This window comes from Magnolia sinica, chromosome 19 (assembly GCF_029962835.1).
Source record: "Magnolia sinica isolate HGM2019 chromosome 19, MsV1, whole genome shotgun sequence".
Taxonomy (NCBI): Eukaryota; Viridiplantae; Streptophyta; class Magnoliopsida; order Magnoliales; family Magnoliaceae; genus Magnolia; species Magnolia sinica.
The window spans coordinates 68,845,005-68,870,185 of NC_080591.1; the positions used below are offsets into that span (position 1 = coordinate 68,845,005).

General features: G+C 40.1%; 1 long non-coding RNA gene across 2 annotated transcripts; it reads right to left on the minus strand.

Moving 5' to 3' along the window:
• Positions 1 to 1,234: 1,234 nt before the first annotated feature.
• On the minus strand, positions 1,235 to 24,974 carry LOC131235324 (uncharacterized). 2 transcript variants are annotated; one of them, XR_009166060.1, is made up of 4 exons: positions 24,951 to 24,974; positions 20,246 to 20,300; positions 20,024 to 20,159; positions 1,235 to 1,275 (listed from the first exon to the last, which is right to left on the minus strand). It is a non-coding gene; the product is annotated as an uncharacterized LOC131235324 (long non-coding RNA). The 2 variants fall into 2 exon arrangements; XR_009166059.1 differs by lacking the exon at positions 24,951 to 24,974 and having other exon boundaries at positions 20,246 to 20,324.
• Between the last annotated feature and the right edge of the window lie 207 nt (positions 24,975 to 25,181).

Genomic DNA, 25,181 nt, shown 5'->3' on the forward strand with positions numbered 1-25,181 from the left:
ATAAAAGTGTCTGCAGTCCACTCTACATTAGTCCCCTCCACTTCAAAAGAATTCATCCTCGAGTTCTCATGTTGCTTCGGTTCATGATACTCGGTTTTGTGTGTTGTAACGATACTCGGATCAAAAGTTATGATCAATTTACAGTCCACCTTCTTTTGGTCCATCCATGCTAGGAATGTAATTGTTACACATTCTACATCAGACCCCTCCGCTTGGAAAAAAACTCATCCTCGAGTTACTTAAGGGACTTGGTTCATTATCCTGAGATAACTTTTGATGCCGATGTTTATTAGATCTTTTCTTGTACTTGGCATTAGGCTCTTGAGCGGACACAATATATGTACTCATACTTTTCTTGATTTGACTAGTATCGATTGTTAAGGTTCAAATATTGCATATTAGACCCCGGTTATTGCCTAGATTTACGAACATGGTACTATTTAACGGTCCGATTTAATCGTGTTTGTGATGCAGGGTACATTTGCAAGCTTGGACCGAAACAGGGTTCTAAAAGCATGGATTTGATGCTCCAGACTCACCAAGGTAAGGGATGGACTCCAGGGGACCAAGATCAATGGATTTACACGCCAGAAATCTGAGAAAACTGAGAAACTGAAGCTTAAGTAGCCCAAAAATTAGCCAAAATGTAAGATCACAGGGTTCCCACCATCTGCTCGGCTCAAAACTTTCTATATGGGCTGAGACCATAAATGAACCGTACACGTCAAATTTCAGCTCTTGGATCCCTGTGGAAGTGGCTAAACTGACAGATCATCCATAAAATCTTGATTTGGGGCCCACTTATTATCTGGATATGCTTCAAAATTCGTCTTGATGGTTTAAATGATATGACAGAATGGATGGACGGAGCGGATTTCACGAAAATATCAAAGTGGACCCTATGCTGCAGTGCGTGTACACTATGTACACGAGAACTCGTTGTGTGTCATGCTCCAAACTCAGAAACCGAGCTCACAAAATTTTCGATCGCTAAATCCGGTGCTGACAGCCTCCGTAGTACCCCATTCTCGGCTCCCAGCGCATATGTGCCAAATTCCGATCCTGAGATCCTACAAGGAGGATTTTCAGTATGATTTTTTTTTGTATGAAGCATAACCATAAGTTTACCCAAATCACAAAGTTAACATCATCATCACATATCCACTAATATAATCATTTGAGTACAATGCTGAAAGGAAAATACATAATTCAAAAATCAAGCTTCAGAAGATCGCTGCACGCCTCAAGCTCAACGCTGCTACAACCTAACACCACCTACACACATCTATCATGCATAAGCTTACAAAAGCTTAGAGGGTGGTGAAAGTGTGTGCCCAAGATAAGTGCCAAGTATACCACAAAGCCCATAAATCATACATCATCGGAATAAGCAGAAATACTGTCAAGACATGAATCATACGATATCATAGTAAGCAAAAATATGCGGTAAGTCCATGAGTGTTATCAGTCATACCAAGGCCATGCGATGTAAAATATAATAAGACAATAACAAATGCTGAGGATGCAATGCAATATGCAAATCCTGACGAGTAACGAATATAATCAACCTCATCTAGGCCATATAAGTGCAAAAACATAGTAACCCAAGATGCTAAGTACTGCAGATGCAATGTGATATGTGGTGCGAATGAAATGACCATGCTGGAATGTGAAGTTGGGATGATAATACGAAGTATCACGGGCTATGGGGTCCATCACAAGGGACTTCTATCCAAACTAGTCCCATACCTAAATTTAGATAGTCAGACACAATGTGGTAAACTCCTGATCTTAGGTTTGTCGCACGCCCAACCGAAATCCTAGCCATGCAATGGTACACGTAACAAATAGTTACGCACCACCAGCGCGAGTGGATAGTGAATGAATGAATGAATGGATATGCAATTCCTGCTCAATAAGTCCACATATCAGTATGGTTACTCTCTGGAGAAATTACCAGGTTCTATTACACTCGACATCGACTGCCTCCTCCCTAGCTGCATAGCCCAGTGAGCGGAATAGACCTCACTATCCGCCTTACCAGTAGTCTGCCAATACCTACCTGGCTCGTCGATAGCGGACCCATTTACGAGCTCGACATACTCAACCTAGCTTATAACCCCCTCACTCAGGCAGATAAGACCACACCCGCTCCCAACTAACCACGACACAGTGGGAGACATGGCCTACTAGTATTCGGCACTCGGGCACTCATGTTCCACTCGATCTAGACGTTGGGGCTACTCCTGGCCTTGGAGGTTCTGGGATTTTCACCTAAGGACATCCTAAGTGCCCATAGTGCTAGAACTAAATATTTCTGGTGTCCCATCTGGCCATCCACGATGTGCCTGTGGAGGCCACGGCCCTGATGTCGCTAGGGCGTACAATGATCAAGTCACATATATGCGAAATGCATGAGTCACACCGTACAATCATGCAGCAATCCTACGCGTACGGCACGATAATGTAGGCACTCCATCTCATGAGGAGTCCCGTAAATAGTCTGCCCAATGAGGTATGCTATGATCAAACATTCCTCATATCAGGCATAGATATGATGCGTATGGGCATGAATCATGGAGTTATACTATGCATTTTATATGGTGATGAACTATCCTCACAACGAAGATGGGCCTTGATGGCCTGCACACAACAAGTATGGGCCTATCAATGGGCCTTAGGGAGAGCTATAATGCGGACATTTAACTAACATTATTCTTATAATGTGGACGTCAAACCAACATTGCTCCCAAGGCATAGCCCGCCCTAAACATCAACACATAAACCATGGTGGAGTCACATTACAATGGGCCTTATGTATATCCCATGGGGCCTCGATCCATGGGCCTTCAATACATCAATTAGGCCTGAACCCATGGGCCCCAAATGCCTCACAATGGGCCTCAACCCATGGGCCTTCAATACATCAATTAGGCCTGAACCCATGGGCCCCAAATGCCTCACAATGGGCCTCAACCCATGGGCCCTAATACATCACAATGGGCCTCAACCCATCGGCCCTAATACATTAAGATGGGCCTCCTCAAATGGGCCTCATGTATATATCAAGGTGGGCCTCAACGAATGGCCACAAAGTACATCAATATATACGATATAAATATATGAATCATCTCAAAAGATCAATTGGATTGTACTCAAAATAATGGTGGCAAGAATGATTTCCACCATTAAATTTCCCAAGGTCCATGATAACATTTATTTCCCATCCAATCTAATCATAAGGTCACAATGACCTGGAAGGGGTTTTAATGGTGGACGGTCAAACCCACTGATTTCTATAGTGTGGTCCACCTAATCCTACATCTGCCTTATTTTTAGTCTTTAAACATAAGAAGGAAATTGCCAATTGTATGGCTAGTTTGGATGCAGCACACATATCAAAGAGGACCCCACAGTCGGGTGCACACATCCCCAAGGTAGGCTCCACATAGCTCGCCACATCAAAGCAACAAGGGCTAGTGTGTGGTACACCAGCCAAACCAATCCCATCACAGGTGGGTCACACGTGGGGCCCACCATAACATTTATTTTCCATCCAATAGTTGATAGGGTCACACATACCTAATAAAATAAATAAACAAATAAATTTTATATACGCCTAGAACCACAAGGACCAGAGGGTCTCAATTGTAGGCATTCAATCCACCACTGCTTCTTGATGGGTGGACCACTTGATCTTAGACCTGTCTTAATTTTAGTCTCACGCCTAAAAATGAGCTTTCAAAATGGTTGGGCCTATGGATACAACACATGCATCATGGTGGACCCCACTGTCCAAACAATGGACGGTGTGATATACATGCATCATACATGGGTCCCACAAACCTTGCTGATGTCAATAGCAGTGGGACCCACTGTCCCTACAGAATGGGTGGACTGCATGTATAAAACACATACACCGTGGTGGGTTACACCGCCTGTGGATGGTGTGAGTAAAACACAAACATCCTTGGGTCCCACGTGGGGCCCACCATCACGTTTGTATGCCATCAAATCTGTTGATAAGGTCATACAAACCCGTGTGAAGAGGAAAAACAAATTTTGTAACGATCCAAAACTGCTAGGACACCTAAAAGGATTGCAATGGCAGACGTTCAATACCACTGTTCCCTGTCGTGTGGGCCACTTGAGTTCTAAATACATCTGATTTTTGGGATGGCCCACTGGTCAGAGGAGACCTAGCAAATGCACGGTGTGGATTTTCGGTGCACATCACGGTGGGGCCCACGGCAAGGACCCACATTCCTTCCTCCTTTCACGTCCAGCGCAGCAGGACGCTGCGTGTCCAGAGGACGTCAGCAGCACCTGCTGCTTGGATTTTTTTTGTTTGAAAAGTTGTATTTTTATGGTTTTTCAGAAGTAGGGCTCGCATCAGCTGAATCCAGTTCAGCCAATGGATTCTACAATCCATAAAAAATCCATCAAGCCTAATATTGGGCATGTTTCGGTGTGTAGAAAAATTCAAGTGAATTTAAATGGTGAAAATTAATGTTTGCTAAGGTAAGGCTCGCCAGAAAATTGGATCAGTTTTATTTTTCGATTCAACGCCTAAAATGTGCTGGGGAATGGAATAGATGGTGTGGATTGGATCAATGCATCATGGTGGAACCTGTGTGAGCGGCCCACCCAAAAGCCTTAAAAATCTTTTTTTTTGTTGCTGTGTGAACCCACGTCCAGTGTCCCTGGACGCTGGACGGTTGACCTGAATGCATGATTCTTCAAGGTGGGTCCCACGTGGACGTGGCCCACCTGATTGGGATAAATCTGATATTTGTGTTTTCCCATCATCTAAAGGGTAGGGCCTACATGGCTTAGACAGCCATGGGGTCCATTTAATGGACAGTCTAGATATTACATATACACATCATGCGGGCCACAAAAAAAAGGGAAAGAGAGAGATAAAGAGACCCATGTGATGGAGGGACCCCGACACTATGGGCCCTCCGTTCCATGTATACAATCATACATCAAGTGGGTCCTAATACATGTGGGCCCACCGGTCAAAATTGACGGTGGAGATTTGTTCTCTACCGAAATAAAAGGTCTAGATGACCCCTTTTCAAATTACAAAGTAAACATCATGATGGGGTCCAAGGAGAATGGCCCCATCATGGATTGATAATCAAGGTGGGCCATCAGCCACATCTTAGGGTCCAAAGTGAGATTCATACCATCGATCGGTAGGCCTCACTTGCCCCATCATAAAAACATGAAAACTAGCCTATAGAAGCACCCACTGTTCGATCTTCTTGTTCCTTTGGAAAGTCGATCTCCTTGTGCTTCACTTTGATGGAGGGTGATGAGGTTTGAATGGCTAGGATGATAGATCCAGGGAAAGGAAGTGGGCCACACAACTCACTTTTCTCTCACTTGGGAAAGGCATGGACGTGCACCATTTTCCTTGCTTGGAAAATGTGAAGAGAAGGAGAGAGAGAGGGTTGTAAGGGAGAGAGAGTGATGGATGATGGATGTGAGGTGAGTGATGGGTGAGGTGAGAGATTGGTTAACTTTGGGGTTTGCTTGACTTATGGAGAAAGAAAGCAAGGGTTGCTTTTGTACTTGACATGATGTGATATGATTGATTGATGGAGTGATTGATTGATGGGACATGTTGTAGAGATTCTTTTGGGATTGTAATTGCGCGGTGTTTCTTCGAAATAAACGCCAGCGCACATCTTACTGCCAGGGTATCGGATCGGTGCGTAAGATGCAGTGTTGGAACCGCGGCGACGGTGCGGTCGCAATGGTACAAGTCTCAAGTCAAGCTGACTCTGATATATGAGACACGACTCAGGATCACACACAACTGCTGTCTACGCGTCGCAGGTCATCGGACTTCGACCGGTAGGACCCCGGAAGCCTACGGAATAGTATGGGCTAGGATACGGATCTTATAGCTCTCCTCACCTAATAAAAATTTTGACCTCAAAATTTAAAACATGACACAACCAATATAGAGTTCATAAGGGAGGAAAATCCTATCGCTATAGATATAACCATCAAACACCTAGGAGATGGATACATCACCCATGAATATCAGCCTCTTATTCCTAAGATGCCTCGTCAGCACTATGATGATCACATTAAACCTCAGATCCTGAAACAGAAACGATCGAAACTATGCAGCCTCACAATCTCAATGGTAGGGAGATATATCAGAAAATCTCTAAGTTATTCGAACTCGGGGATCTAATAATTCTAAGTTCTCAACAATCATCGAGTGAAGGGTAACTATCAGTAGATATGTGATGTTATCTTCAGGTATTCCCAAGTTATGCTCTGATACCAACTTCTATCACCCCCCAAACTCAAAAACCGGGCTCACAAAATTCCTTATCGCCAAATCTGGTGCTGACAGCCTCCGTAGTACCCCATTCTCAGCTCTAAGCACGCATGCGCCAGATTCTGATCCTGGGATCCTACAGGAGGATTTTCAGTATGATTTTTTTTATGGAGCATAACCACAAGTTTACCCAAATCACAAAGGCAACATCATCATCACATATCCACTAATATAATCATTTGAGTACAATGCTGAAAGGAAAATACATAAATAAAAAATCAAGCTCCAGAAGATCACTACACGCCTCAAGCTCAACGCTGCTGCAACCTAACGCCACCTGCAAGCATCTATCGTGCATAAACTTATAAAATCTTAGATGGTGGTGAAAGTGTGTGCCCAAGATAAGTGCCAAGATACCATAAAGCCCATAAATCATACATCATCGGAATAAGCGAAAATACTGACAAGACATGAATCATATGATATCAGAGTAAGCGAAAATATGTGGTAAGTCCATGAGTGTTATCAGTCATACCAAGGCTATGTGATGCAAAACATAATAAGACAATAACAAATGCTGAGGATGTAATGCAATATGCAAATCCTGACAAGTTACGAATACCATCAACCTCATCTAAGCCATATCAGTGCAAAAACATAGTAACCCAAGATGCTAAGTACTGCAGATGCAATGTGATATGCGGTGTGAATGAAATGACCATGCTAGAATGTGAAGTCAAGATGATAGTATGAAGTATCACAGGCTATGGGGTCCATCATAAGGGACTTCTATCTAAACCAGTCACATACCTAAATTTGGATAGTCAGACACAATGTGGTAAACTCTTGATCTTAGGTTAGTCGCGCGCCCAACCGAAATCCTGGCCATTCAATGGTACATGTAACAAATAGTTGTGCACCACCAGCCTGAGTGGATAGTGAATGAATGAATGGATGGATATACAATTCCTACTCAATAAGTCCACATTTCAGTACAGTTGCTTTCTAGAGAAATCACCGGGGTCTATTACACTCGACACCGACTGCCTCTTCCCTAGCTGCACAGCCCAGCGAGCGGAATAGACCTCACTATCCACCTGACCAGTAGTCTGTCAATACCTACCCGGCTCGTCGATAACGGACCCATTTACGAGCTGGTCATACTCAGCCTAACTTATAGCCCCCTCACTCAGGCGGATAAGGCCATACCCCCTCCCAACCGACCATGACACAGTGGGAGACACGGCCTACTGGTATTCGGTACTCGGGCGCTCATGTTCCACTCGGTCTAGACGTTGGGGCTACTCCTGGCCTTGGAGGTTCTGGAATTTTCACCTAAGGACATCCTAAGTGCCCATAGTGCTAGAACCAAATATTTTCGGTGTCCCATCTGGCCATCCACGATGTGCCTGTGGAGGCCACGGCCCTGATGTCGCTAGGGCGTACAATGATCAAGTCACATATATGCGAGATGCATGAGTCACACCGTATAATCATGCAGCAATCCTGCGCGTACGGCGCGATAATGTAGGCACTCCATCTCATAAGGAGTCCCGTAAATAATCTGCCCAATGGCGTATGCTATGATCAAACATTCCTCATATCAGGCATATACATGATGCGTATGGGCATGAATCATGGAGTTATATTATACATTTTATATGGTGATGAACTATCCTCACAATGAAGATGGGCCTTGATGGCCTACACACAACAAGTATGGGCCTATCAATGGGCCCTAGGGAGAGTTATAATACGGACATTTAACCAACATTATTCTTACAATGTGGACGTCAAACCAACATTGCCCCCAAGGCATAGCCCGCCCTAAACATCAACACATAAACCACGGTGGAGTCACATTATAATGGGCCTTATGTACATCCCATGGGGCCTCGATCCATGGGCCTTTAATACATTAATTGGGCCTCAACCCATGGACCCTAAATATATCACAATGGGCCTCAACCCATGGGCCTTAATACATCACAATGGGCCTCAACCCACGGGCCCTAATAAATCAAGATGGGCCTCCTCAAATGGGCCTCATGTATATATCATGGTGGGCCTCAACGAATGGCCACTAAGTACATCAATATATATGATATAAATATATGAATCATCTCAAAAGATCAATTGGATTGTACTCAAAATAATAGTGGCAAGAATGATTTCCACCATTAAATTTCCCAAGGTCCATGATAACATTTATTTCCCATCCAATCTGATCATAAGGTCACAATGACCTGGAAGGGGTTTTAATGGTGGACGGTCAAACCCACTGATTTCTATAGTGTGGTCCACCTAATCCTAATCTGCCTTATGTTTAGTCTTTAAACATAAGATAGAAATTGCCAATTGTATGGCCAGTTTGGATGCAACACACACATCAAAGAGGATCCCACAGTCGGGTGCACACATCTCCAAGGTAGGCTCCACATAGCTCGCCACATCAAAGCAACAAGGGCTGGTGTGTGGTACACCAGCCAAACCAATCCTATCATAGGTGGGTCCCACGTGGGGTCCACCACAACATTTATTTTCCATCCAATAGTTGATAGGATCACACATACCTAATAAAATAAATAAACAAATAAATTTTTTATATGCCTAGAACCACCGGGACCAGAGGGTCTCAATTGTAGACGTTCAATCCACCACTGCTTCTTGCTGGGTGGTCCACTTGATCTTAGACCTGTCTTAATTTTAGTCTCACGCCTAAAAATGAGCTTTCAAAATGGTTGGGCCTATGGATACAACACATGCATCATGGTGGACCCCACTGTCCAAACAATGGACGGTGTGATATACATGCATCATACGTGGGTCCCACAAACCTTGCTGATGTCAATAGCAGTGGGACCCACCGTCCCTACAGAATGGGTGGACTGCATGTATAAAACACATACACCGTGGTGGGTTACACCGCCTGTGGACGGTGTGAGTAAAACACAAACATCCTTGGGTCCCACGTGGGGCCCACCATCACGTTTGTATGCCATCCAATCTGTTGATAAGGTCATACAAACCCGTGTGAAGAGGAAAATTTTTTTGGGTAATGATCCAAAACTGTTAGGACACCCAAAAGGGTTGCAATGGCAGACGTTTAATATCACTATTCCCTGCCGTGTGGGCCACCTGAGTTCCAGATACATCTGATTTTTGGGATGGCCCACTGGTCAGAGGAGACCCAGCAAATGCACGGTGTGGATTTTCCGTGCACATCACAGTGGGGCCCACGGTAGGGACCCACATTCCTGCCTCCTTTCACGTCCAGTGCAGCAGGACGCTGCGCGTCCAGAGGACGTCAGCAGCACCTGCTGCTTGGATTTTTTTTTTTGTTTGAAAAGTTGTATTTTTATGGTTTTTCAGAGGTAGGGCCCGCATCAGCTGAATCCAGTTCATTTAATGGATTCTAAAGTCCACAAAAAATCAATCAAGCCCAATATTGGGCATGTTTCGGCGTGTAGAAAAATTCAAATGAATTTAAATGGTAAAAATTACTGTTTGCTATGGTTAGGCTCACCAAAAAATTGGATTAACTTTATTTTTTGATTCAACGCCTAAAATGAGCTGGGGAACGGAATAGACGGCGTGGATTGGATCAATGCATCATGGTGGGACCTGTGTGAGCGGCCCACCCAAAAGCCTTAAAAATCTTTTTTTTTGGTTGATGTGTGAACCCACGTCCAGCATCCTTGGACGTTAGACGGTCGACCTGAATGCACAATTCTTCAAGGTGGGTCCCACGTGGACGTGGCCCACCTGATTGGGATAAATCTAATATTTGTGTTTTCCCCATCATCTAAAGGGTAGGGCCCACATGGCTTGGATGGCCATGCGGTCCATTTGATGGACGGTCTAAATATTACATCTACAAATCATGCGGGCCATAAAAAAATAAAAAAAAGAGAGAGATAGAGAGATTCGTGTGATGGAGGGACCCCGACACTATGGGCCCTCCGTTCCATGCATACAATCATACATTAAGTGGGTCCTAATACATGTGGGCCCACCGGTCAAAATTGACAGTGGAGATCCGTTCTCTACTGAAATAGAAGGTCTAGATGACCCCTTTTCAAATTAGAAAGTAAACATCATGATGGGGTCTATGGAGAATGGCCCCATCATGGATTGATAATCAAGGTGGGCCATTAGCCACATCTTAGGGTCCAAAGTGAGATCCATACCATCGATTGGTAGGCCTCACTTGGCCCATCATAAAAACATGAAAACTAGCCTATAGAAGCACCCACCGTTCGATCTTCTTGGTCTGTTGGAAAGCCGATCTCCTTGTGCTTCACTTTGATGGAGGGTGATGAGGTTTGAATGGCTAGGATGATAGATTTAGGGAGAGGAAGTGGGCCACACAACTCACTTTTCTCTCACTTGGGAAAGGCATGGACATGCACCATTTTCCTTGCTTGGAAAATGTGAAGAGAAGGAGAGAGAGAGGGTTGTAAGGGAGAGAGAGTGATGGATGATGGATGTGAGGTGAGTGATGGGTGAGGTGAGAGATTGGTTAACTTTGGGATTTGCTTGACTTGTGGAGAAAGAAAGCATGGGTTACTTTTGTACTTGACATGATGTGATGTGATTGATTGATGGGACATGTTGTAAAGCTTCTCTTGGGATTGCAAACGGCGGCGTTTCTTTGAAATAAACGTCGGTGCACATCTTCCTGCCACGGTATCGAATCGGTACATAAGATGTAGCGTTGGAACCGCGGCGATGGTGCGGTCGCAATGGTACAAGTCTTAAATCGAGCCGATTCTGATATATGGGACACGACTCAGGATCACGCGCAACTGCTGTCTAAACGTCGCAGGTCACCGGAATTGACTAGAAGGACTGCGGAAGCCTATGGAACAATATGGGCTAGGATGCGAGTCTTACACTGTGCACAAGAAAGTGAAGTCGGTCAACAAGGTGTTAACTGACTACAATTAAAAAATGGCAGTGTCGTTCTCTGTTTGAAATAGGGACTTGCAGTCCATTATTGTGGGCCACCATCATAATTCAAAGGTCAGATCCGGACCATCCATCAGAGTTTTACAGGTTCACTAACCATGACTTAGGTGGAAATTTTCTAAGAAGTAGCATGTATCGGATTTCGACCGTTGAACATAAGACGGACGACAGAACAGAAAACCATATGGACCACACACAATCTAACCCAAAACCAGTCAATCCCAACTGGTTTTTCGACCTGAATCTAATGGATGGAGTGGATTTCCTGGAAAAACCCGTTCATGGGCCCCACTAATCACGGAAACCCTACGCACTGATGTGCGTCCGGAGAGACCAAGACGATCTAGGCCATTCTACGTCCGTGGTTAGGATCGAACCATCGATCCTGGCTATCCAAATCACTTCCCCAGGATGACCGATCACTCCCAAGAAGCCTATCCGGATCAGATTTTGAAATGGACTGTTAGTTTGTGGTTTCTGCGGGTTGCAACACAAGGAAGTTTCCAGATTTACTATTGCATAAAAGCTACACACTGGCTCTTTATACGGAAGTTCCTTGCAACTGCCCTCTGTACCGTCTTCCCTACCTATAAAAGAGGTTAGAGAGAACGTGAGAAAGGCTTCCAAGGAATTCAATTTGTAGGCTGGACGTGGAGCAAATTTCTTAATAGAGGTTTTTCCTTCCTTTTGTTTTATGTTTTTTAGCCTAGTCATGTTTAGGTTAGGCTAAACCTCTTAGCTAGGGCTAAGAGGTGAAGTTTGTAGCATAACGGGAGACTTTTTGCTTATGCCTTTTGTTTAAACTGAACTGATGTTGATTTTAGTTTAATTAAGGGAATGTTTTTATTTTTTAATGATCTGTTGTGACTAAAATCACAATGGGTTTGTGATAGCTTTGAGCATATTCCTTTCCTTTTTATGTTTATGACGTCAGGAAGCCTTGCTGTTCACTATCGTCTCCTGGGCATGGTTGGATGACGGTATCCTTCCTAACCTTCATACATTGCCGATTGGTTGGTAATTAGTTTAACTATGTTGTTTACTTTGTCTCTTGGGCATGGTTTGGTGATGGAATCCATTCTAATTCATATACTTTTCATCTCTTAAAAACTATATCAAAGGAAGTTCAGTCATGATTTCCATGGTTACACACTTCAAATGGATGAAGATAGGACTCTAAGTCCAGTTGAGTTCTTTAAGTAGGCATAAGATGTCCCTGATTTCTACAAGTGGATCCTCTGAATCCCTAGTTTCCTACCTCTGATTTCTCTAAGTTTTAGATAATTATTTCACCATTATTCTCTCAATTTCATTCGGTTTAGATTTCATCTTAGTTTAGTTCTAGTTCTATTTAATTTCAGATTATGTACAGGTTCAAATCCCTTGGGATTCGACCTTGGTCTCACCGAGTTTATTACTACATCACAACCCTATACTTGGGGAGTGAACATCGATCGGATCCTTCACTCCTGCCTTCCAGATCTGAGATTCTTTCCAACTCACCTGACAGTGAGGGCAATCGGGTAAGTTACCCCAGAGACAAGGCTTATGTGATTTTGGATGTCCCTCATGGGGGACAATCCATCAAGTAAATCTTCAGGCCAGACTTCTTTAAATTCGTTTAGGAAAGGCCCCAAACGAATGTCTAAAGGTTTCGATTCCTCACCCTTTTACCACCACGATGTATACCTCGCTGGCTTTCTTGGATTCCTCCACGAAACCTTAAATGGTCAAGAGGGAGCTCCCCTCCACTTTAAAAGCTTCAGGGTGTTTCTCTGGTACCATAGGGGCAAGGATTATCTTTCGATCGTCCTTAACAAAGATGTAAACATTGTCTTATCCTCAGTGGGTCACATCACGGTCTGACTGTCATGGTCGACCGAGTAATAAATGGCATGCTTCCATGTATAACACGTCACAAAGTATCTGATTTTTGTAAGTTTTACCAATTAAAAATGAGACAGTGCATTATTTAGTTACCTTAGTCTCATTCACCCTTTTAATCTAGCCAATTGAGTAAGGGGAATGATGTTTATCACTTTCGAGACAATGTTCTCGCTACTACCACTGTTTATGATAACATCATAGATCTTTCCGTTGACAGTGCACCGCGTACAAAATAAATTGTGTCACTATTGATATAATTCCTTGCATGAGGTATACAGTAATCGCCTTACAACTAGAAATTAGGTGTCGTGCCCCAAACTCGGAAACTGGTCTCACAGAATTTTTAATCACCGAATCTGGTGCTGACAGCCTCTGTAGTACCCCATTCTCGGTTTCCAGTACTCATTCGCCAGATTCCGATCCTGGGATCTTACAAGGAGGATTTTTTATGTGAACTTTTTTTTGTAAAGGAGCATAACCACAAGCATAACTAAGTCACAAACAGCAACATCAACACCACATATCCACTAATATAAATATTTGAGTATAATACTGAAAGGGAAATACATAAACAACAAAATCTCCAAAGTGATCTGCCACAAGCTCCTGCCTCAATGCTGCTGCGACCTAGCGTCACCTGCATGCAATGGTCGTGCATAATCTTATATAAATCTTAGTGGGTGGTGTAAGTGTGTGCGCTAGATAAGTGCTAAGCACACAAATATCAGAGTAAGAGAAAACACTGGCAAATCCATAAGTCATACAATATCAGAATATGCAATGTAGATCGGCTATGCAAATGCGGAGTCATAGAGAGCCAAATATCAAATGTTGAGGATACAATGCAATATACAATTCCTGACGAACCACGATTACCATCAGCCTTATCTAGGCCAAAATGCAGAAACATAGTAACCCAAATGCCATATACCGCTGATGTAATACAATATGTAGATCCTGACGAGTCCATAATACCATCAACCTTATTTCGGATATGCAATATAGAAGCATAGTAAACCAAATGTTATGTGCTGAGGATGCAATGCAATGTGTGGTGCAAATGAAATGACTAAGCTAGAGCGTAAAGTCGGGATGATAGTATGTAGTATCGCAAGGTGTGGGGTCCATCACAAGGGGCTTCTATCTAAATTGGTCCATACCTGATTTTGATAACTGGACCCAATGTGGTAAACTCATACTCGACGGAAATCATGGCTATTGCGAGGGTACACATAACAAATTAGTTACGTACCACCAGCCCGAGTGGATAATGAAGGAATGAGTGAATGAGTAAAATGCTGAGTATGCAACTCCTACTTAGTAAGTCCACATATTAGTACCGAACTTCTCTGGGATTACTACTAGGGTCTAGTACACTCTACGCCACCTACCGCCCCATCAAGTGCATAACTGGCTAAGTGGAAGAGACATCACTATCTGCCTACCAATATCGGCCTAACTCATCGATAGCGGACCCATTTATGAGATGGTCAAACTCAGCTAACATTACCTACTCCCTCAGGCAGGTAAAGCCATACCTCCTTCCAACTGACCATGACACAGTGGGAGACGCGGCCTACTGGTATACAACCCTTATGTGCTCATGTATTTCTACTCGGTCTAGACGTTGGAGCGTCCCTGGTACCAAGGGGTTTAGGGACTTTCACTCACAGACATATTAGATACCCATATGCTAAAACCAAACATTTTTGATATCCCAACTATCCATCCACAATATACTTGTGGAGGCCATGGCCATGATGTCATTAGGATGTACAGTAATCATACCACAAAAATGCGAGATGCATGAGTCATATTATCCAATCATGCATCAAACCTGCGCGTACTACATGCTCATGTGGGGCCACTCCATCTCACAAGGAGTCCCATAATAAATCAGGCCAATGATACATGCTATGATCAATCACTCGTCATAACAAGCATACATATGATGCGTATGGGCATGTATCATGATGTAATAAAGTACATAGGCATGATTATTTGATAAGGCAGACAACAATAATCCACAACTGACCTTCACTGACATGTCACATACCAAGAGTATAAACTAAACAACATGCTCCTTCTACAACTATAGGAGTCCAAGCGGCATGTCCCACGTTATACTAACATTAGCCTTCCAAGGTACTGATATATCATATATCTCAAGACGGGGTCCACTAGAAGGATGACGGATCTTGCCCATACATCAAGATAGGCTCTATATGGTGGATATACCAAACATGATACCACATATTCTTCCATCTATGCCAATGGGTGATGATGTACTCATCCTACAAACAATGGATGGCTTAGATGACATACTAACGTCAAGGATGGGCCTCACACTCATCCCAAAAGGGGTAACTGGACGGTTGGATGATGCAAACATAATATCGAAGTCCTAGCAATCGGTTTTGAGAGTAGAACACATCTGACAAGGCGAGTCAAGCAGGTGTATAAGAGGATGAATCTAAGTACAACAAGTGGGTTTCTTCACCCTCTCTATTATGTAATAATATGGGCTTTCCTATGGGGCCCAATACATACACAAGGTGGGCTTTGGCGGGGTCCATACCTCTAGGACTGTGTCCTTCCAAATGGGTTGGCCAGTCCGTTCAACATCTAAGTGAGCCTTGGGTAGAGACACTAAACTTTGGGTAGTCACATGTGTCTAGGTGGGCCACATCTCCTATGGAAGGCCCAGTATGAATACAAGGTGGGCTCCAAGGTTTGGATAATCTTATAAGGTATGGTGGAAAGCACCATCATCAAATGGGGGCCCAACGGATTGAGATAGCCCAATCAAGGGAAAGATGGGTATCACTAGCATCAATGGGGGCCCAAGGGTTTAGGTTAGCCCAGTAGGGTGAGATGGGTATCATCAATGGGGGTCTAATGGATTGGGATAGCCTAATAACGGAAGGTGGGTAACATAATCATCAGTGGGGGCCCAATGGTTTGGGATAAGCCCAATAAGAGGAGATAAGAATGGGCCTAACAATGGGCCTTCGGGAGATTACAACGTGGACATTTAACCATCATTGCTCCTAAGGTAATGGGCTTAACAACGGGCCCTAGGGAGGATTTTAACGGTAGGCATTTAACCACTATTGTCTCCTAGTGTGTGGTCCACTTGGGATTTGAATTTAACTCTCTATGGGGCCTACGACCCTTATACAAATCAAGGAAATGGATGGACATCGTGTATGCAACACATACATCATGATGGGCCTGACAAGGCAATATAGCCCATAAGTCAGGGTGGGCCTCTCAAGGCAATGGGGCCCATGGCCTTAGAGAAATGGATGAGCGGTGTGAATATAACACATACATCATGGCAGAATCACTCATCACAATTGGGCCTCATATAAGGGCCTCGTATACATCACATCGGGCCTCATACAATGGCCATATCACTACAAGAAATCCTACCTTTAGCGATGAAAATTTTCATCGTTAAAAGCTAAATTTTCGTAGCTAAAAAGTTTTAGCAATGAAAATTTTCGTCGCTAAAAGACCGAAGCAAATGGTTTTTAGCGACAAAAAATTTTAATCGTCGCCAAAGGGAAGCTTTTTAGCGACGAAAATTTTCATCACAAAAAAACTTTAGCAACAAATTATTTCGTTGCTAACAAATAAATTTTACACTTTTAACGACGAAAATTTTTGTTGCTAAAAGTAATTTGTAAAAATTTTAGCTATGAAAATTTTGAAATAACTTTTAGCTACGAAAATTTTCGTTGCTAAAAAAAAATTGTAAAACTTTTAGCTACGAAAATTTTCGTCGCTAAAAAAAATTTACAAAACTTTTAGCTACGAAAAGTTTCGTCACTAAAAATATTTTCCAAAACTTTTAATTTCGAAAATTTTCGTCATTAAAAAATTTTGCATAACTTAGAGTTATGAAAAGTTTCACCGTAAAAAAAATATTTGCATAACTTTTAATTACGAAAATTTTTGTCGCTAAAAAATATTTGTGAAATTTTAGCTACAGAAATTTTTATTGCTAAAAAATATTTCCAAAACTTTTATCTATGAAAATTTTCATCGCTAAAAATATTTTCCAAAACTTTCAGCTACGAAAATTTTCGTCGCTAAAAAATTTTGCATAACTTTTAGCTACGAAAATTTTTGTCACTAAAAATATTTTGCAAAACTTTTAGCTACGAAAATTTTTGTTGCTAAAAGTCTCTTTTTAAAAAAAAAATTCTTGCACAAAATTCCTGATATCCACCTATTACAATATATTTCATCATATTCATCTTGATATACAACTGTTATATAATATATTTCATCATATTCACATTCACATCCATCTAAACCCAAACTAGTAAATCCATCCAAACATAAAATACATTTATCCAAACACAAACAATCTTATCCACATCACATTCATTCATGCATAAATACATATAAGCTTTAACATCATAAACAAAAATACCCTAAACCTAAAACCTAAAACCTAAACTTAAACCTAAACTATAACCTACAAGTTTAGGTTTAGGAAATCGGGTTCGGGTTCGGAATCGGGTTTAGGTTTGGGTTTTCAAGTTTAGGTTTAGGTTTAGGTTATAGGTTTTAAGATTTGAGAATAGGTTTAGGTTACAGGTTTTGAGATTTGAGAATAGGTTTAGGTTAAGGTTATAAGTTTAGGTTTAGGAAATCGGGTTCGGGTTCGGGATCGGGTTTAGGTTTGGGTTTTCAAGTTTAGGTTTAGGTTTAGGTTAAGGAGTTGATATTAGGATTAGGTGTAGGTTTAAGTTTAGGGATTTGAGAATATGTTAAGGTTTAGGTTTAGGAAATTGTGTTCAGGTTATAGGTTTAGGTTTAGGTTAGGTTATAGGTTAATGTTTAGGAAATTGAGTTTAGGTTATAGGTTTAGGTTATAAGTTAAGGTTATAGGTTAAGGTTTAGGTTATAGGTTAAGTTTTAAGTCTAGGTTTAGGTTATAGGTTTTGAGATTTGAGAATAGGTTTAGGTTAAGGTTATAAGTTTAGGTTTAAAAAATCGGGTTCGGGTTCGAGTTCGGGTTTAGGTTTGGGTTTTCAAGTTTAGGTTAAGGTTTAGGTTAGGGAGTTAAGATTAGGATTAGGTGTAGGCTTAGGTTTAGGGATTTGAGAATACGTTAAGGTTTAGGTTTAGGAAATTGGATTCGGGTTATAGGTTTAGGTTTAGGTTAGGTTATAGGTTAAGGTTTAGGAAATTGAGTTTATGTTATAGGTTTAGGTTATAAGTTAAGGTTATAGGTTAAGGTTTAGGTTATAGGTTAAGTTTTAGGTTTAGGTTTAGGTTATAAGTTTAGGTTTAGGAAATTGGGTTCGGGTTCGGGATCGGGTTTAAGTTTGGGTTTTCAAGTTTAGGTTTAAGTTTATGTTAGGGAGTTGAGATTAGGATTAGGTGTAGGTTTAGGTTTAGGGATTTGAAAATACGTTAAGGTTTAGGTTTTAGGAAATCGGGTTCGGGTTATAGGTTTAGTTTTGGGTTAGGTTATAGGTTAAGGTTTAAGAAATTGAGTTTAGGTTATAAGTTAAGGTTACAGGTTAAGGTTTAGGTTATAGGTTAAGTTTAAGGTTTAGGTTTAGGTTATAGGTTTTTGGATTTGAGAATAGGTGTAGGTTAAGGTTATAAGTTTAGGTTTAGGAAATTGGGTCGGGTTCGGGATCGGGTTTAGGTTTGGGTTTTCAAGTTTAGGTTTAGGTTTAGGTTTAGGTTAGGGAGTTGAGATTAGGATTAGGTGTAGGTTTAGGTTTAGGGATTTGAGAATATGTTAAGGTTTAGGTTTAGGAAATTGGGTTCGAGTTATAGGTTTAGGTTTAGGTTAGGTTATATGTTAAGGTTTAGGAAATTATGTTTAGGTTATAGGTTAAGGTTTAGGTTATAGGTTAAGTTTTAGGTTTAGGTTAAGGTTATAGGTTTAGGTTTAGGTTAAGGTTTAGGGAATTGAGTTTAGGCTATAGGTTCAGGTTATAGGTTATAGGTTTAGGTTAAGGTTTAGCTTTAAGTTATAGGTTTTGGGTTTTGAGAATAGGTTTAGGAGTATAGGTTTAGGTTAGGGTGTAGGTTAAGGTTTAGGGAATTGAGTTTAGGTTATAGGTTTCGGTTATTGGTTATACGTGATAGGTTTTTAGTTAAGGTTTAGGTTATAGTTATAGGTTTTGGGATTTGAGAATAGGTTTAGGTTATAACTATAGGTTTAATTTGGATTATAGGTTAAGGTATAGGGAATTGAGTTTAGGTTATAGGTTATAAGTTTAGGTTAAGGTTTAAGTTATAGGTTTTGGGATTTGAGAATAGGTTAAGATTATAAGTATAGGTTTAGGTTAGGTTGTAGGTTAGAGTTTAGGGAATTGAGTTTAGGTTATAGGTTTAGGTTATAGGTTATAGGCTTAGGTTAAGGTTTAGGTTGTAGTTATAAGTTTTGGGATTTGAGAATAGGTTTAGGTTATAGGTTAAGGGTATGATCCCTGCAATTACAGATATAAACACAGCCTGTCCAAAAGGCTAGGCCACTCCAATGCTATCCATAGGAAATGGACAGCTTCATCATGGTCATAACAGCGGTTCCCACCTTCCAGGGACCCCTGCTCAACATCCGGATAGCTCCGACGCACATCCGGGTCTGCTCCATCAATTTCGAGCAAATACAAATATAAACACGGCCTGTCCAAATGGGCAGGCCACTCTGATGTTGTCCATAAGAAATGAATAGCCTCATCATGGTCATAACAACAGTTCCCACCTTCCAAGGACCCCCGCTCAACATCTGGATGGCTCTGACGCACATCCGGGTCTGCTCATTTAAATAAAATAGATTATCAAGATCATTTAAATAAAATCACGTCCAATCAACAATCTGACTTGGAGGATTCTGTTAGCATTGTTAACGGCACCTCGAACCTTGTTTAAATCCAGGTTGCAATCTGTGGCCACTGATGTTATTTGTCTTCCTATGAAGTTGGCGACGATTTCTGCATCAAACCCGGTGAAAGCAGCCCTAATGATAAAGAACATTTCTTTCCATGAATTCATTATCTCTCTCTCTCTTTTAATTTTTTAACTTCCCATTACAATAATAATTACCTGAAATCATGGCGTTTCCTCAAGATAGAAGTCCAATCCATCCCAACTTGTGCACCTATTAGGACAAGCAATTCAAACAACATACTTAGGTTATAAATATAGGTTATAGGTTTAGGTTAAGGTATGGTTCAACTAAGCCTATTTTTGTTTGGGAGAAGTTTGGAATCAGGACAAACAAAGTCACTAGGCAGAATTCAAAGTGGATCACAGATTATTAATTTTTTGCCTTGAGAACGATGGATCACAGAGCTGATAAGCATTGAATCAAAAAAAAAATCACCTCAATTATTAACTCTTTTGGATCTATTTCCCGGGCTCTTAATGCTTGATTCCTGCCAATCATGAACTTCCCAAGCCAGCTACTAAGATTTTTTTAGTAATGAATGCTCTTCTGAACTAGATTTTATAAGCTCTGATCTTAGAAGAACCTAAAAACAGATAAAGAAAAACATTTTTTTAAAAGTAAAATGTGTATGGTGACAATGACAACCAGGGGCAGCAAAAAAGTTTTGCAAAGGCACCTTGTAATTCTCATAAGTAGCTTTGACAATCTGCTTATTCAACAATCTTGAATTAAATTTCTCCAAGAACTTCAAGTACAACTCATGAAAATTTGGCTCAATGCTTGCTCTATCAAATATAATGTCCCAGTAAAGTAAAAATCAGCTGATGAAACTAAAGGTTTGAAGCTGAAATATTATTAATCATAAAAAAAAATCATCTGATGAAACTAAAGGATAGTACTGATCTTTCAGGATATCAGTAAATTCTTTTGATTTCGCATCCGTATTTGAAGCTGAAATATTATTAATCATAAAAAAAAAATCTTGTCTTGTATCTCTGATGAAGGTTCCTTCATGAAATAAACAACAAACTCAAAATTTTTCAAAATACAATCGAGATAATACATGAATAGTAAAATAGCATAGAGTAAGCACAAAACCATAGAGACGCGACTTTTGTCAGCTCAACCCAAACCCGACTGGCCCAAGCTAATTGGCTGAGGTCAGGCTGAGTTCGCATAAGATTTTTGTAAACCGATATATCCTGACTCCAATCTAGAAAGGCCATCCACAGTGAGGACCTTCGTATCAATGGTCTAAATCAAGTTTCATTAACCACATCCAGAAATTCAGGTTGGGGAATATGAAAATCAATCGGGCTTTTGCTGATATGGTCGGGTAAGGTTTGGGTTAACAGCTGAATCGTTCAGGCCAGGTTCAGGTAGACCCAAACAGAGTTGTAGCCTTGCAAAATACAAAGAAGTACTTGGGTGAGATACCTCTATTGGAGTATCCCTTCTCCCAGCAGCAACAATTAGTGTTTCAATATTCAAAGCAACTCCAAAACCTATGATGTATGAGTGCTACGTAGGCATACCTACAATAAGTAGCACTCTAACCGAAATTAGGAGCAGAATAGGCATTCAAATAAATTAAAGGAGAAAAGAAGAATGAAAACAGGAGATGACCATTCATAACTATAAGACAACTTCAGTCATTAAAAATTGCACGACAGTACCTTGAGATGTTATTCCACGAGATTTTCAAATCACTCTCCTTTTATGCTTCTCCACCTATCACCCACATCTCGCAAACTTCTTCCACTATTTGCATGCATTTCCTGGGTCATATGTATTAGTATATCGCTGATACATATAATGAAATAAACCAGGGAAAAGGTCTTCACACCATTAGTTTTATGGATCACTAAAATTATGCATTATTTAAGGACATGGGAAGGCTTTTAAACTAAATGTAAGGGCATTTATGTAATTTGGAGGTGCATCGGTGTTGTCCCCCAAATCTTTTATTGGTATCATGCAAGAAACTTGCTAGAAATAACAACCTATCAACCAAAACAGTGTAGAATAATTGAAAATCTAAATAACAAAATCAATGGATATTCATCAAATAACTTGAAACACCGAAAACTCCATATCTTTCAGCACAAAAATCACTGAAAACAAGTATCCATCACACTAAATTCCCATAGATTTTCATCAAATAATCAAGAACATTTCAAAAACAAATAAAAGTAATCACATGAGATTTCCTTATATACAACAGAAAATATGTACAAGTACTTTGTCTTTAAGTAGTCGAAATTCAAAAGAACATCAAAATCACTCAATGTGCAACAAATAATTAAAAACAATGAAGAAAAACCAATAAATTTCATTGGGTTTTTGTCCAAAAACCTCTTGAAAACAAGTACACATCATCCTAATCTATCATTGATTCTCACTGCATAATCACACAAACTACAAAAACAGACAAAAGGAGAAGTATTCACATTAGATGTCCTTTTAATAACAGAAAACCCATATAGAACTCCCATGTCTTCAAGTAATCAAAATCTGAAAAACATTAAAATCAATCAACATGCATCAAATAACTAGAAAAAGCCCCTAATTACCTTAGTTCAAAAACTGCCAAATGCAAAAGTACCCACATGAGATTCCCTTACATGTAACATAAATGATGTGTACAACACTCCATTAATTATGCCAAGTCCAAATAACACTAAAATCAATCAACTAGCATCAAATAACATGAAAGTGCCCCAATTCCATTGGTTTCAGTCCATGAACACCCAAAAGCAACTACTAATAATCAAAAACTCCCATTGATTCACATCAAGTAATCCCACAAATTTTAAGAATTGATAAATGCAAAAGTAGCCACATGAGATTCCATCATCTAAACCACAAAAAATTATAATAAATCTGCATAACACTTCATTTTTCAACCAATATGCATCAAACTGCTCAAGAACATCCCAAATTTCACTGGTTTTTCATCCTAAAACAATTGAAAACAGCCCACACATTATCCTAAAGTCACATTGATTTTCACCAAATCAAAGAAAGTTCAAAAGGAGAGATACCCATATGAGATTTCCTTCTTGACAATAGAAAAATTATTACGGTAAAATCCAAATGGATTCACATCAAATGATTACACAGACTTGAAGAACTGATAAATGCAAAAGCACTCAAATGAGGTTCTGTTACATATAATAGAAAAAACCCACATAATACTCCTTTTTTAAACTAATCCAAATCATATGAACATCAAAATTGAAAAATATGCATAAATTGCTTCAAAACATCCCAAATTTCACTGATTTTCCAAAAAAAAAAAAAAAAAACAAAACAAAAAAACAACTACACATCTAATAAATCAAATTGATTTTCACCAAAAAAAAATCAAAGAAACTTCAAAAATAGAGATACCCATGTGAGATTCCCTTCTGCAAACAGAAAACTAATTGCAACAAAATCCAAATAGATTCACACGTGAGATTTCCTTCTATACAACATAAAACTAATCTAGAATAGAATCTAAACAGATGTAAAAGAAATATTCAAAAAGCTTATACCTCATGAACAAAGAAAATTCAGGATTTTTTCTCTTCCTAACATTTCAAGAACACAAAAAGATAAATGATTTTTCAGAAAGAAGGGTTCACGGGCAATTCATTTAAGAGCATGCACCATTAGTTTTTAAAAAGAGAAAGAGGAAAGATAATTGTTAGGGGATATTTTGGTTCTTTTTCCAAAAGTTCATTTCATGTTCAGTTATTCAAAATAATACAGGGTGCAAGTTTCAATAGAGATGAATCAAAATGAATCCAAGGAAAGGCAAAATGAATGGAAAGGAATCAATATGAAGAACATACCACTTAAAGAGTCATCATCCAAGATCATATCCAAGGTATAATCATAATAGGGAACTTGTCCTTGTAGTCCACATAAATTGAAGTCGTCTCGTATATAATCCTCATCGACTTCACAAAGGAGCTCATTTCCTCTCAAGCCACAGAACCAAGAGATCCATGATGAATCATCTCCCTCAGAACAGCTAAGTTTTGTCTCTTCGTTGCCTGTCTCTGAGAGGTGTTTGGGTAATGGAAAAACTATTCTTGGATATCCACTTTTTGTGTTTGGGAAAAAAGCACTCTTGAAATCTAGCAAACTTGCAAACATCTTGATATCTCCACGTGCATTTCATGTTTGTGTCTATTATCTGTATATCTATCCATATTGCTATTAGAAGTCAAAACAATTTTGCTAAATTTTCATTTTTATAAATAATTTACTTTTTAAAAAATTTTAATTGACTAAAATGCCCCTTGAATCTATAGCATTTTATGCTATGAGCCCAAAAAATGAAGATCCAAATCTTAGGTGGGCCATATCATCGGAAACAGTGGTGATTCAACATCCTACCATGAATACACTTCCTACGGCCCACTATAATGTTTCTGTAATTTTTATTTGCCATCCAACATGTTGATAAGGTCAAACAAACCTCCATGGATGGTAAAATAAATAAATAACAAAAAAAATAAAAAAAACAAAAACTCAGCTTGATCTAAAACTTTTGAGGCTGATTAATGGCCAATCATCACCTTTTCCCATGTTATTGTCCACCTGAGAATTGGATTTGCTTAAGTTAAAATGATCTGGAAAAGCAGATAAAACAAATACATCAAGGTGGCCCCACGGCAAGGGCCGCACCTAATCTTGTTTAACAATCTGGAAAAACTGATGTACAAAATCACAACATATAAAAATGTGAATGCCAGAAAATGGTTAGGCAAGATCTTTCAATCTAGGAGTGTTTTCAAATATCACAGATGGATACAAGCTTCTAGATTAAACATATAACATTTGAAGAAAAAAAATCACATGACTCACCTTAGAAGGGCGATCGACTGGTGATGAAGCTGGCGCTCAAAAGAGGGAAGGGAGATGAAGAAAATGGCAGTCGAAAGAGGGAAAATGAAATTTCCTCTTTTGAAATGGGATAAAAGATCAAATCCGAAAAATGTGAGTTTTCTATATTTTATAAAATAAACTGTCTTCATAGCCATACAATATAGGGACCATTTAGTGGATGGTTAAGATAATATTACATAAGATAATTAT